The sequence below is a fragment of the Poecilia reticulata genome, linkage group LG5 (assembly GCF_000633615.1).
Source record: "Poecilia reticulata strain Guanapo linkage group LG5, Guppy_female_1.0+MT, whole genome shotgun sequence".
NCBI lineage: Eukaryota > Metazoa > Chordata > Actinopteri > Cyprinodontiformes > Poeciliidae > Poecilia > Poecilia reticulata.
In genome coordinates, this window is record NC_024335.1 from 11647247 (window position 1) to 11659468 (window position 12222).

Here is a 12222-nt window from a genome sequence, read left to right on the forward strand (position 1 = left end):
CCCTGGTGTGGCTAGTAAAAAATAACTATTTTCCAAAAATGTAGTTTATCACAGATAAATTCTGATTTAATAACGGTGGAAGTAATTACTGTTTTGTGTAACACTAGGTTGGCTTTGGAAGCCTTTTTTCCCTGAATAAATTAAACCATCTTCGGAAAACTGCTTTTTGTATTAACTCCAGTTATCATTGTTTGATGTTAATATTTGTTTGAAGGTCTGTAACCTATAAGTAGGAGAAAAGGAAGAAGAAATTAATTCTGGACAAACACAGCACTGGATTTGGGTGGTTTGGCATGTACTTTACGGTTTGTTTGTGTGTTTGTTTGTTTATATCAATTAACTGTATTCTCCCAATCAATTTCAACAAAAATCTTATTTACAAAGGCTGTCATGTTATAAAAATATATAATTTATTATAACAATAATTTAAATACATAAAAAGTAAACTCAAAATGAAGTTTTTCAAAAAAGTTATCAGTTATTAACAGAGCACAAAATTCCAAACCTACGTGCTGCTTTGGCTGAGCCACTCAGTGAAAGCCTTCATTTTGCTGGATTTGCTGGTGTGTTTTGTATCATATTCCTGAAACAGAATCAGTCACTTTTCTCTCACAGGGCCATATATTTGGATTTTTATCCCTTAATAAAAAACAACTACATTTTAAAACAAATTTCTTTTGTTTTTATGTGTTTTCTTTGACAAATATTTAAATTGGTTTGATGTTCTGAAACACTCAACTAACAAAAGGGATAAAAGAGGGAAATCAGGAAGAGGAAAAACACTTTTTCATGTCCTTAGTGAAAGGACAAGGGTGTAAAGAAAATGGATGGATGGATGTCCTTAGTGAATTATGCAGTTTCTTTGCAGTCAAAGCAAAAATAAAACCAAAAAGCAAATTTAGCTGCCAGAACCCTCATTAATAATTGTTATGCATGTGCTGCACCAGAACTCTGAAATTAGACAAACTAAAAGTGAAATATTAAACATCATCAATCCTAATTACAAGTGTACTTTTCCTGCTGTAACAAGTCAAATCTCTGCTGTGAAAATAGGCCGTAAATTTGATTTGGCACACTAATTTACTAGAGATGAATGATGGGCACCAATTAGAAGGCTCCTCATCCAAACAACAAGTCAGCTTTCATAATGGCTTCTACTTGAATCTTATTTGTCAGGGTAAAAATTAAAAGGCTGACTCAGCCTCTTTTTTGTTTCTTCAATCAAGTCAAATCCAACCGGACAGGGTACAAAACTGACACCAAACAGGAACCTCTGTGGCTTTTAATCCAACATGCACCACACATGGTGGGGATTCCCTGCTACGCTGCATGGCTGATCATCTTTTACCAACAATGATGCAACCAAGAAGACATCATTTTGGTCATTGGAGGTTAAAAAATAGCCACAAGCACAAAAAAGAACATTCAAGTCTTGGATGTCAGAAGTTTAGATAGACAGGCATTCACCATACAGCAATAAAATGAAATACAAGCTTTCTGCACACAGACAACATGAATACCATGAAAAAAAAATGTTATAGGTGTGTGTGTTGGACTTGTTTAAAAGAAATATCCATCATAGATAGTGGTAATTGGACAAAACTGTATCCAATCCCGTGGCTCTTAGAGTCCACTGACATCTAAGAAAATGTTTTATTTGGGGTGGGGACTAATTACACCCCAGACTTGAGTAAAACTGACAAGTTCATATCCCCAGAAATGTCAGCAAAAATATATTTATCATCAATCATTAAGCACCAAATAAGAGGGAAAAGATTCATAGCATCTCTCTCCAAGGCACGTGTCTCCCTGCTGTGTGCTTAAAAACACCAAGATGAGCCCTCACACTCCAATAAAATATCACTTAATAACTGTGGAGGAAAAATCTTCACAAAGAGCCTGAGATATCATCAATCAATACACAACCATCAAATATATTGCACTCGTGAGGACGGAGTGACAGGGAAGAGGCAAGATGTTTGTTTTAAGTCTAAATGATTTTTCCTAAACTGAACAGACTGCAAAGCATCATGGTCTGTCACTTTCATTGACCCATAAAAACAGCTGTTGCTAGTAACCTTCAATACTGCCCTTATCAACACTTGCAGGTGAGACAGGTTAGAGCTTATTTATGCCTTTTATATGTTAGAAGACCTTAACATCCCAAAGTTTCTGTTCAGCCTGACATCACCATGCACTAAATGCGAACAATGGTGGAACAAGGGGTTTAAGGACTTGTGGAAAACTGAGAGATATTCCCTTAATATTACACAAGCTCATGTTTCTCTTTTGTTTTCATAAATGTCACATGCTTGAAAAAAGTTAAGTGAATGCACTGGACTCACCATATCCTCTTGACATGTTTTACAGCTTGTAAAATCATAATTGTGCACAACACGCACTGTGTCACAGCAGGTTAGTCATACTGAACTGACTTATTGTTTGTGTTTGTAAAATGAAGATGAAGACATGGATGGTTCTAAAGTTATAAATGATCCTGAAGCTTCATCCTTCCCACCTCCAGGTTGGTCAATAACCTATTACACTCCACTCATAAAATGACTCTTTTTGCATGGCTGCTTGTAAATCACTGGTCTTTAATCCTATTTCTTGTGACTTTAGAAGTTTTCAAATTGTGCCTGCATGGTGTTTTTTGATGAAAAATCTGTTTGACATCAGATGCTTGTGTTTTATAAAATCAGTCTGCTGCCTTTTTGATCTGTATCACTTAACCTCAGGAAATACCAAGAGAAGATGAGAGTGTTTGGACCCAGAAAGCCACTTCTCTTCAGTGAAAGATGTCTGAATTCCACCTATTGCATCTTTAAATGAACATGCAGAGTTAGTTACAGGGTTCTGTGCATATCGGCACTACTAAAGACAGATTTATGACTCTATTAACTGCTGTGAATGCATTCAACCTTTTACAGTTTTCATAACGTGGTGATATTATTAACACTTCACAGTAGTAGTTGGCTGTTACCGAGAGACAAACTGGCACATATTCAGATCCCTGGGGAGACAAAAAACCCTCAGCATATCATGTCATTTTAGGAGTTGAATGTTGTTTGCAGTCAATGGGACACCAAAAATCAGTCATGTGTTAGATTCTTGTGAAAAATATTTGTTGATGCAGAGATCTCTATTCAGTCTGGATAAAACTGGTGCATGTGAGCTTGAATTCAAGCATCTCATCAGACTTGCTGAGGAGACAAGATGCTGTTTGACTAATGGATGATCCTAGAGAACAAGAATGAGTGGTAAAATAATTATCATAGCTTTGTAACCCTGCCTAGTTATCAAGAATGGATATTTTTCTTCTTTTGGTAACTTTGAGCCACTATTAACTAAAGAAAAATAACTTCTTTTTTTTTTTGACTGAATTGTGGAAGAAAATCAAACATGCATCCCGAGCACTGTGAGGAAGACAATTTCCAAATTTCAGATGGAGAGCTTAAAAGCATTTGTTATTTTCTATTCACAGTCAGTTGAGAGCATACTGATGCTTTTTGTAAAACACCGTTCATTCTTGTCAGAAATGTCTTTTGAAAAATTGCCCATCACAAACACATTACCAAGTGTTTCTCAAATTAAACAGTTAAATCCCACAGTGCTTTCCGGTATTTCCATGAAGTGTGGATGAGGGTCCAGGGAAAGTTTTTATCTTTACAATGCTGGTTATTTTATGTTTTATCTTTTATTCTAGTCATTGGATGAGTAATTGTTAGCTGTTAATGGTGAACAAATTTGGATGGAGCATTAATAAAAATGCATTTGCATGCTAGGTGCTGATTTCAGCAGTGTGCAAAGCCAAGGAAAATGTGGTAAAAGAAGGAGATATATCCTGCTAGTGGTCCAGGCAAACTTGTCTCATTTTCTTTACGGTTCTGTTTTAAAATAAATGCCACGATCAGCTTTGCAGTAAAAGAGAGAGCACTGCAAAATTTAACAATCATTAACTTCTATATGAGAAAAAGATGAGACTAAATTCTTAACTTTTTCCGTTAAGCAGTTACTGGCAATACATTTTCGTTCTTTATTTAGAAAATGTGCGGTGAGGGAGGAAGACACTGGGTAGTCCTAACTGAGCTGTCAAACTAAAAGCTGATTATCTTCATTAGATGCCCAGATGACAGTTATCACCAGCCCAATTATCCATGCGACGTATCTGTCACCCAAGCAGAGAACCTGTCTGGGAACCGTAGGAGAAAAACCTCCCAAATTACAATTCATAACTGTGTTTAGTCCAGTCTCTAGCCAAAAGATCAGGCTTTCCTGTCGGCTTGGGATGAGCTGTGCAGTATTTTACCTGAGCCTGCCCCCTGGTGCTTTCCGTTTGTTGATTAATGATTAAACACATCAATTATTGATGATCTTGGAATTCCTCAATTATTTAAATGAACCTGTAAGTTGAAAGCAGACCTGGGATTAATGTGGGTGATATCATGGTGATCTCTGACTGTGAAGATTAACTCTGCATGCCTTCTCATTGGGTTTGAGGTGTCACCTTTAACTTACAAAGAAATATATCATTAGCAATTTCCTTTTTAACCTAATACCATTTTAACAGTTTAATAATGTGCCTATTTTTATTTAAACACATAAACCCTTTGTATTAGCATCTTTTTTCCAGTGGCCAAGTTTCTATATTTCACAAAAGAGTGAACAAATTAAACACCATGTTATGATAGCTGCTACTTGGGAAAAGCTGCAACTTCCATTGAATTTAGAATACAACACACCATAAAATTGAGACTTACTATTTTCAGCTGATTTCAATTTAATTGAATTCAACAAAAATAATACACATACCCAGCACAAGCCAGGCAGGAGACGCAGCGAACAGAAGAACACTGAAAACTTAACACTGCAAATCCCCCCTAAACACACCACCTTCACTGTGAAACATGTTAGTGGCAGCACTATGATGTGAGCAGGTTTTTCTTCAGCAGGTAGGAACAGGGAAGAAGGCTAGAGTTGATAGGAAAATGGAAGGAGCTTAATAAAGGGCAGTCTAGGAAGAAATCAAAGTCTCACCTTCCAGCAGGACAACAGCCCTACAACACGCTTTCATGGAATAATTTACATTAAGGTATATTAATGCGGGCTGCACAGTGGCGCAGTTGGTAGAGCTTGCTGCAAGGCAGAACCTTCTTGCCTTGCAGCAAGAAGGTTCTGGGTTTGATTCCTGGCTCTGGGTCTTTCTGCATGGAGTTTGCATGTTCTCCCTGTACATGCCTGGGTTCTCTCTGGGTACTCCAGCTTCCTCCCACAGTCGAAAAGTTTTAAGTCCAAAAACATGACTGTCAGGTTAATTGGCCTCTCTAAATTCTCCCTAGTTGTGTGTGTGTCTCTGTGTTGCCCTGCGACAGACTGGCGACCTGTCCAGGGTGACCCCGCCTCTCGCCCGAAACGTTAGCTGGAGATGGGCACCAGCAACCCTCCTGACCCCACTAAGGGACAAGGGTGTATAGAAAATGGATGGATGGATGTATGGGTTTATTAATGCTTGACACTGACGAAGTCAAAGCCCAGATCTACATTTAGTTAAAAATTTCTTACAAGACTTAAACATTGCTATACAGAGACATAACCCATCCAATGTGAAAGGCCAATTTTCACAACAGAGCTTTAATACATATAGTAAGTAAGTAAGTAAGTAAGCTTTATTTCTATAGCACTTTTCACAGACCAGGATCACAAAGTGCTGCACAAAGTATAAAAAATAAAACAAATTAAAAACAACATACAAACAATAAAACACAGTAGTACACTAAAAAGCAAGATTAAAAAAGTGGGTCTTAAGTTGTTTCCTGAAAGTGTCTATGCAATGTAGAGATCGAATGGTGCAAGGTAGCTCATTCCATAGTCGAGGCGCCACAGCTTTAAAAGATCTGTCTCCACGAGTCTTAAAAAAGGTCCGAGGAACCGTCAACAAGTTCAAATTCGACGACCTGAGGCTCCTAGTTGAAACATAAGGCTGATTGAGGTTCTTAATGTAGTCTGGCGTCTGTCCATGAAGAGCTCTAAAAGTCAGTACCAGGATTTTATAGTGCATCCTGTAAGATACAGGCAGCCAGTGCARGCYTTTGAGGATGGGWGTAATATGTTCCCTCCTGTGGGTGCAGGTGAGCAGGCGTGCAGCAGAGTTTTGTACTACCTGCAGACGCATTAACTCCCTCTTATTAAGACATGTAAACAGACTGTTACAATAATCCAGTCTARATGAGACAAATGSATGAATAATCATCTCAAGCTCACCATAAGTTACCATTTCACGAAGTTTTGAAATGTTCCGAATTTGGAAAAAACAATTCCTAACAAGTTGAGTCACGTGCCGCTCCATCGACATTGCTCCATCCATGAAGACACCCAAGTTGCGCAGGTTGCTCTTAACTGTGCAGCTCAGGTTTCCAAGGTGCTGCTTAATTCCAGRCACAGCACTGTCAGGAGCAACAATCAAGGTCTCAGTCCCTTGCAGGTCACATATTTGTGACCTGCAAGGGAAATTATAAATACATTTGTGTTTATAATTTTCATTCACTGCAAGTTTGCAGCCAATGTGATTCTCTTTTCGCTATATATAACCATCATTAAAATAATAATAAAAAGTTTGTAAGTCAGTTGGGCTAAAGTAAAATTACATTCAAGCCACAGGCAAATCAGATTAGTTTCGTGTTAGTAGATAATATTCACACAGAGCACTGACTGGATTTCTGTGCAGACATTTACAATCTGTATTAGTTGTAGTAACAGTGAGACCATCAGCAACAAAAGCCCTTTGTTGTTGCCTTGGCTTTGTGACAGTAGGACTATCCAGCTGGGTCTGTGGAGCAGTTCCCTCATAAAGTCCCAAATGTTTTTACTTTAAGCCTCTTAATCTCTTCTCCATAGTTTTCTCTGGAGCCACAACAACAATATGCCAAAAACTGACGTAGCAAATTTGAGTTTTGTATATTAAAACCATGGAGAAAGGCACTGCAGCCAGCAGGCATACCTAGATATGCATTCTTTACTGACAAAATAACATTTCTGAGGGTCACATTCCTTCATCCACAAACAGTTGATTTGTCAAACTTTGCAAAGAAATTAGATGCTACAAAAGCACCATCATTTCTTGCTGAATGCCAGTCAAAGTCTTTGTTGAACTGTTTTTCCACTTCAGTGTTTTGAGTGAAAAAGATCTCATTTCTGCAGCTGCTTGTTAGAAGAGCAAACAAACCAAATTTAAGAAATGAGAAGAACAGAAACCTGGAGCAATGAGCTAAATAAAGGTGAATGAGCATGTTTGCTCAAAAAGCCCTTAGGATTTTTTCCTCTGCATATACTGTGCAAAAGTTCAAGATCTTTTCCACATTTTGTCACGATACAACCACAAACCAGGCAAGGATAGTATTAAACAGAGAAGCCAGAGAAATCCACAAGAACTCATGTTTGCAGTTTCTAACATGCCATGTTGGAAACCTGGCATGTACAATTTTACTGTAATTGCAGTAAAACGTCTTCTTACAAAGTATTGACAGAAAGGAGGCTGAAGCTCTTCTCTGATTGTTACTTAAAAAAACATGTATCTTTCATTTTGTGGTTGTAACGTGACAAAATTGAGAAAATCAAGAAGGTTTGGTTGCTTTCTTACAAAGCACTTCATTTTACACGTTAAAACCCAGATTAGTTCAGTATAAGCATGACCATATGTATGGCATGTCAAAACCAAAAAATGCCCTTTGTGGCAATTATAAAAGGATAATACTGTCATTTTGAGCAATGTTAGCAGGAGATATTTTTTCCCTGAAGCAGGCAGGTGTTCTGTGCTTTGCTAATTGGCAGCTTGGCAGCTTTACAAGTAAGCAGGCAGCTTGTCAATAACTCAGTAATTTCCCCAACAACTCTGCAAGAAGAGAAGTTTCTTGTCAGTTTGCCTTGACCTAAAAATATTTTGCTGCTGACCGTATTTTTTATTTTTATTTTTTAGTCACACATTATCAATTAATTGTTACAATTCTCTTAACTTGTGGGGTAACAAGGTTGTATATAGCTGAAGCATCAATGCACTGCCTGTTTTGTGACATTTAAAGAAATGGTTGTGCACAGGGGAGATGGAGGTACCATGTTAGCAAGAGCAGAACACCGATGAGGACTACCAACAGTTGAAAATAGCAGCCTTTGAATGGAGAATCAGGATGTTGGATTTATCATGCTCTCAACATGGTCTCTTTCGACTTGAAAAACACAAGTTCTTTGATTGCTGCCGCCTCTCTGACACAAGCTTTCAATCAGATCCTTTGAGAGTAATTCCCCGGCCAGGCTTTGTCATCCATATTTCCACAACTGTTTTGGAGCTCTGATTTTTGAAGAGCACTCACAAGCTGATACGTTCTTCCTCACCTGACCTCTCATCTCCAGAGATGAAGAGATTTTGGCCCTTGTCAAAAAGTGCATGCACACTCAATTATATGTAACTGTAAGATGATTATCATGCAATCTACTTGGCACACAAGATACAATCAAAGTGTTGATATTTAAGGTACTAATTAAATCAGTCTGAAATTCAGTGCAGGAAAAAAAAACACAATCTTTTATATTTCAATTCACTAAATGCAGTTTTTCATTTCCCTTGTGTTAGTCCATGGATGATCATTAATTTTAAGGAATTGAATGGATTTTTTTGGGTGCACATAGAAAATGGTACACATATGTAAAAAGAAAACAATGAAAACTTGCAATAAAAGAGAAATGGGTAGAGGCATGAAGTCAGCAGAGGCATGTTTAAGGTAGATAAGGTAAAACCAATTGACAGTTCCCGCTCTTTCCCAGTGGCAACACACATTTTATTGGCAAGTCAGTAAGATAGTCTCCCCAGCCTCAAGAATAAGTTGGAGAATTGCAACAGCTGGAGAAAATGCTATTGGTCACAGTCAGTCATTGAAAATGGAAGTCTCAGAGCTATGAGCTTTTCCCATGAAATCCTGCTTTTCCCCTCCATAAAGGTGCAGCATATTTCTAACAAGATCCCTCTATCACACTTCAAGTCAGATATAGTGAGTAATTAACATGTTCATTGTGATGCACGCTTTTCTCTGTTCTGCTTAAATAAACTTGTCAAGCCAATGTGCCCCATAGTGGCATATGTTGTTTATTTATTATTATTATTATTATTATTATTATTATTATTATATTTTGTACGTGTTTTCCATTTTCTTATACATTGTCATGCTTTGTATCATGAAATGTAATTAAAACTTTGAGTTGATATGTTCTCATTGTCATATCTGAGTTGATTTGATTTGGAGAGGGTGGATTTTGTCCAATGTTCCAAGATGATTGTTGTACACTTAATATGCAAGTAAAAATTAAGGTTATTATGTAAATGATATAAAGTAAATATTTACATTTGAAAATGCTGTACTGTCCTAAGTTTAAATTTTTTGTAAAAAGAAATCATTACCTTTCCATTTGGAAGGAAAATGATATTTTATGTCAATGTCAAATACTCAGACCCTCACCAGCCCTATATGTGATAAGGGCTAAAACAGACACATTAGAAAAGGGTGGCAGAGGAAATGTGTCACCGCGACACTAAAATAGCCCTGGGATGGAGTCCCTGGACACTCTGTTTCTGGCATGTGTTCCTTGATCAGCAGGCTCAGGCAACCAGACACATGGTGGGAGGGCCTGGCAGTTCACACACAGCTTTCAGAGAAGGACAGAAAAAATAGATTGATGGAGAGATCTTTATTGTCACTGTACAATTTAGAACAAAACACGGTCTGGAGCGATCCAGCAGCTGCTTAAAGGCAGAGAGAATGTGTGGTTACTGCATATGGGAAAACACACAGACCTCATACACACACACACACACAGCAGATGTACAAAGTTTGTTTGTGTTCTACTTTATAACACACACAGAGGCACAAAATGTAATATATTCTGGAGATTAAAAAAAAAACACACTCATATGACTTGATATTTTTAATCAGATGGAAAAACAAAGTTTATTAAAATATAATCCTGCCGTCATCATGATGTTAGGATAAAAATAGAATGTAATATTGTGCATCTAAATAAATTAATGAGTCATTAAGAGGTTTATTTATTTTAGTCATTAAATTCATTCACATTTTAGTCAGTTTTTTTTGACAATAAGTTTGATTAGTCTACGGGTTCAAACAGACTGTGAAGAGACACTGTGTTCTTTTCTTCTAGCTGACAAACTTAATTTGGGAAATTCTGGATCACCAGCCTATTGACTAATAGATTACTTGCCCTTCGAAACTGCCCTTTCTCGGGAACTGAGACGATTCTCACACATAGACGCTGTTGGAAGAAGGCCTAGCAGAGCCTGTACTTCCTGCAGCAACTCCAGGAGTTTGTTCCTCCACAGGACTGGATGGTGATTTCCACAGTTTCATTGTTCAGTCTGTACTGTACACACCCATCACTGTGTGGTGCATCACAGCTCTGTCTGCAGAGAGAGTTAGCCATGACGACCTTCCCTAAAGCTTCTGCTGACCTTACACATTCTGGACACAAACTGCAACTTGGTGCTACAGAGTAACATTTGAAAGAAAAGACAACTGCCACGGATAGTTTCTCACCCAAGGCTTTCACTTTGATCACCACTTTGCAGTCAGTGCCCAAGTCAATACCATGCATATTTGCATAAAAAGCATACAATTGCCACAAGTTTCTCTTTACTTTTTTTTTAAGTTAACTTCTATATATCTGCATTTTAAATGTCTTCACTGAGAGCAAAGTGAAACCAAAGTCATATTATTTATTTGTGCACAAACTTGGCTAATTAAGCTGAGTCTGATTATTATTTGAAAGCCAGAAACATGGAACTGGCTCATCCGTTGCAGTTACAACTACTTCATTTCTTTTAGAAAGGCTGTTTATGGGTATTTTTTATCCATGTTCTTGAACATTTCTCAAGTCAGACACTGATGTTGGACAAGAAGACATGGCTCATAGTCCACTGTCTTAATTTGTCCCAAATGTGTACAATCAGCTTGAGGTAGGCTCTGTGCTTGCCAATTGTTCCATACCAAACTTGGTCATGTCTTGTCCATGCGGACCATGCTTAATGCAGTGGTACACAGTCATGTTGGGTCTGAATGAGCCACCTACAAACTGATCCCAAAGGACACAGCTCTGTCCAAAATGTCTTCATATGCAGCAACACTGTGAGTTTCTTTAACAGAAACCAATAATTCATCACAGCATTCAGCACTAATCTAGACTCCAGTGACTGTGGTGTGTGTTGCACCACTGAATCTGACACTTTGCATTGTACTTAGTGAAGTAAGGCTTGGTTACAGCAGTTCAACTACTGAAACCTGTTCCGATAAAGCTCTACTGTTTTTGACCTAATCTAAAGACTGCATGATATTTGCCATTGAATCTGCAGGCAGCTGGGAACTTCTGCACAATGGGCATCTCAGCATGTGCTGTTCACTTTGTTTTTATTGTGGCTGAGTTATTGTTGTTCCCATTTGCTTCCACATTGTTACGATGCTACTGTATTTCAGCCATGTAATATATGCACAGGGAACAAACTATGGCACCACGATGGACTTCACTGACCTTCTGAAAGTGACCCATTCTTTCACACATTTGTAGAAGTAGTGTGTGTCTTTTGACATTATGAAACATGTATTTTTAACTTCCTATAATTTTAATTCAAAATAATGATGTGACCCACACATTCGTGGGAGATTTAAGTAAAGCAGATAACTTCCATGCAGGGTAAGATGAATACATGGAGTTAAAAGCAAATACACTTTTTAAAATTACATTTCTCACTAACATGTTGTGTGGTGTTTTTATTCTCTTTAAGTGAAGGTAATAAAACAAACGTGTTAAACAATCAGTAAGTATTTTTTTTATATATTGATTTATACTAGAGAATTTTCTTTTTGTTTTATCTTATGGATATTAATAGTGTGTCTCTACTGGAGATGAATGTCAAAAATACGCCAATTCCAACTCAGTGGTTCCTTTAATTGTCTTAATTTGGGAGAAGATTCTTGTTAATTAACAAAATATTTAATTGGACAGTATTAAATTACTAATCAGTTATTAAACAAAATCAATTTTAACTGCTCCTTCTCTCAAATGATAAAACTTAGGAGAAACATCTAAAACTGTTACAGCCACATCTTTCCAACTTATTAGCTCTTCCTTTCAATCTTAGATTTAACTTAAAATTTATTACCATCCTTA

The 12222-nt window shown here is 37.4% G+C and overlaps 1 protein-coding gene and 1 long non-coding RNA gene across 3 annotated transcripts in view; one reads left to right on the forward strand and one right to left on the reverse strand.

Annotated features, from left to right (window-relative positions):
* LOC103464721 (metabotropic glutamate receptor 4-like) overlaps positions 1 to 12222 on the reverse strand; it is a 177370-nt gene that overhangs the window by 89435 nt on the left and 75713 nt on the right. The gene's annotated exons all lie outside the window — the stretch shown is intronic.
* The window catches only part of LOC103464720 (uncharacterized), an 86752-nt gene that overhangs the window by 55486 nt on the left and 19044 nt on the right, over positions 1 to 12222 (forward strand). The window lies entirely within an intron of this gene.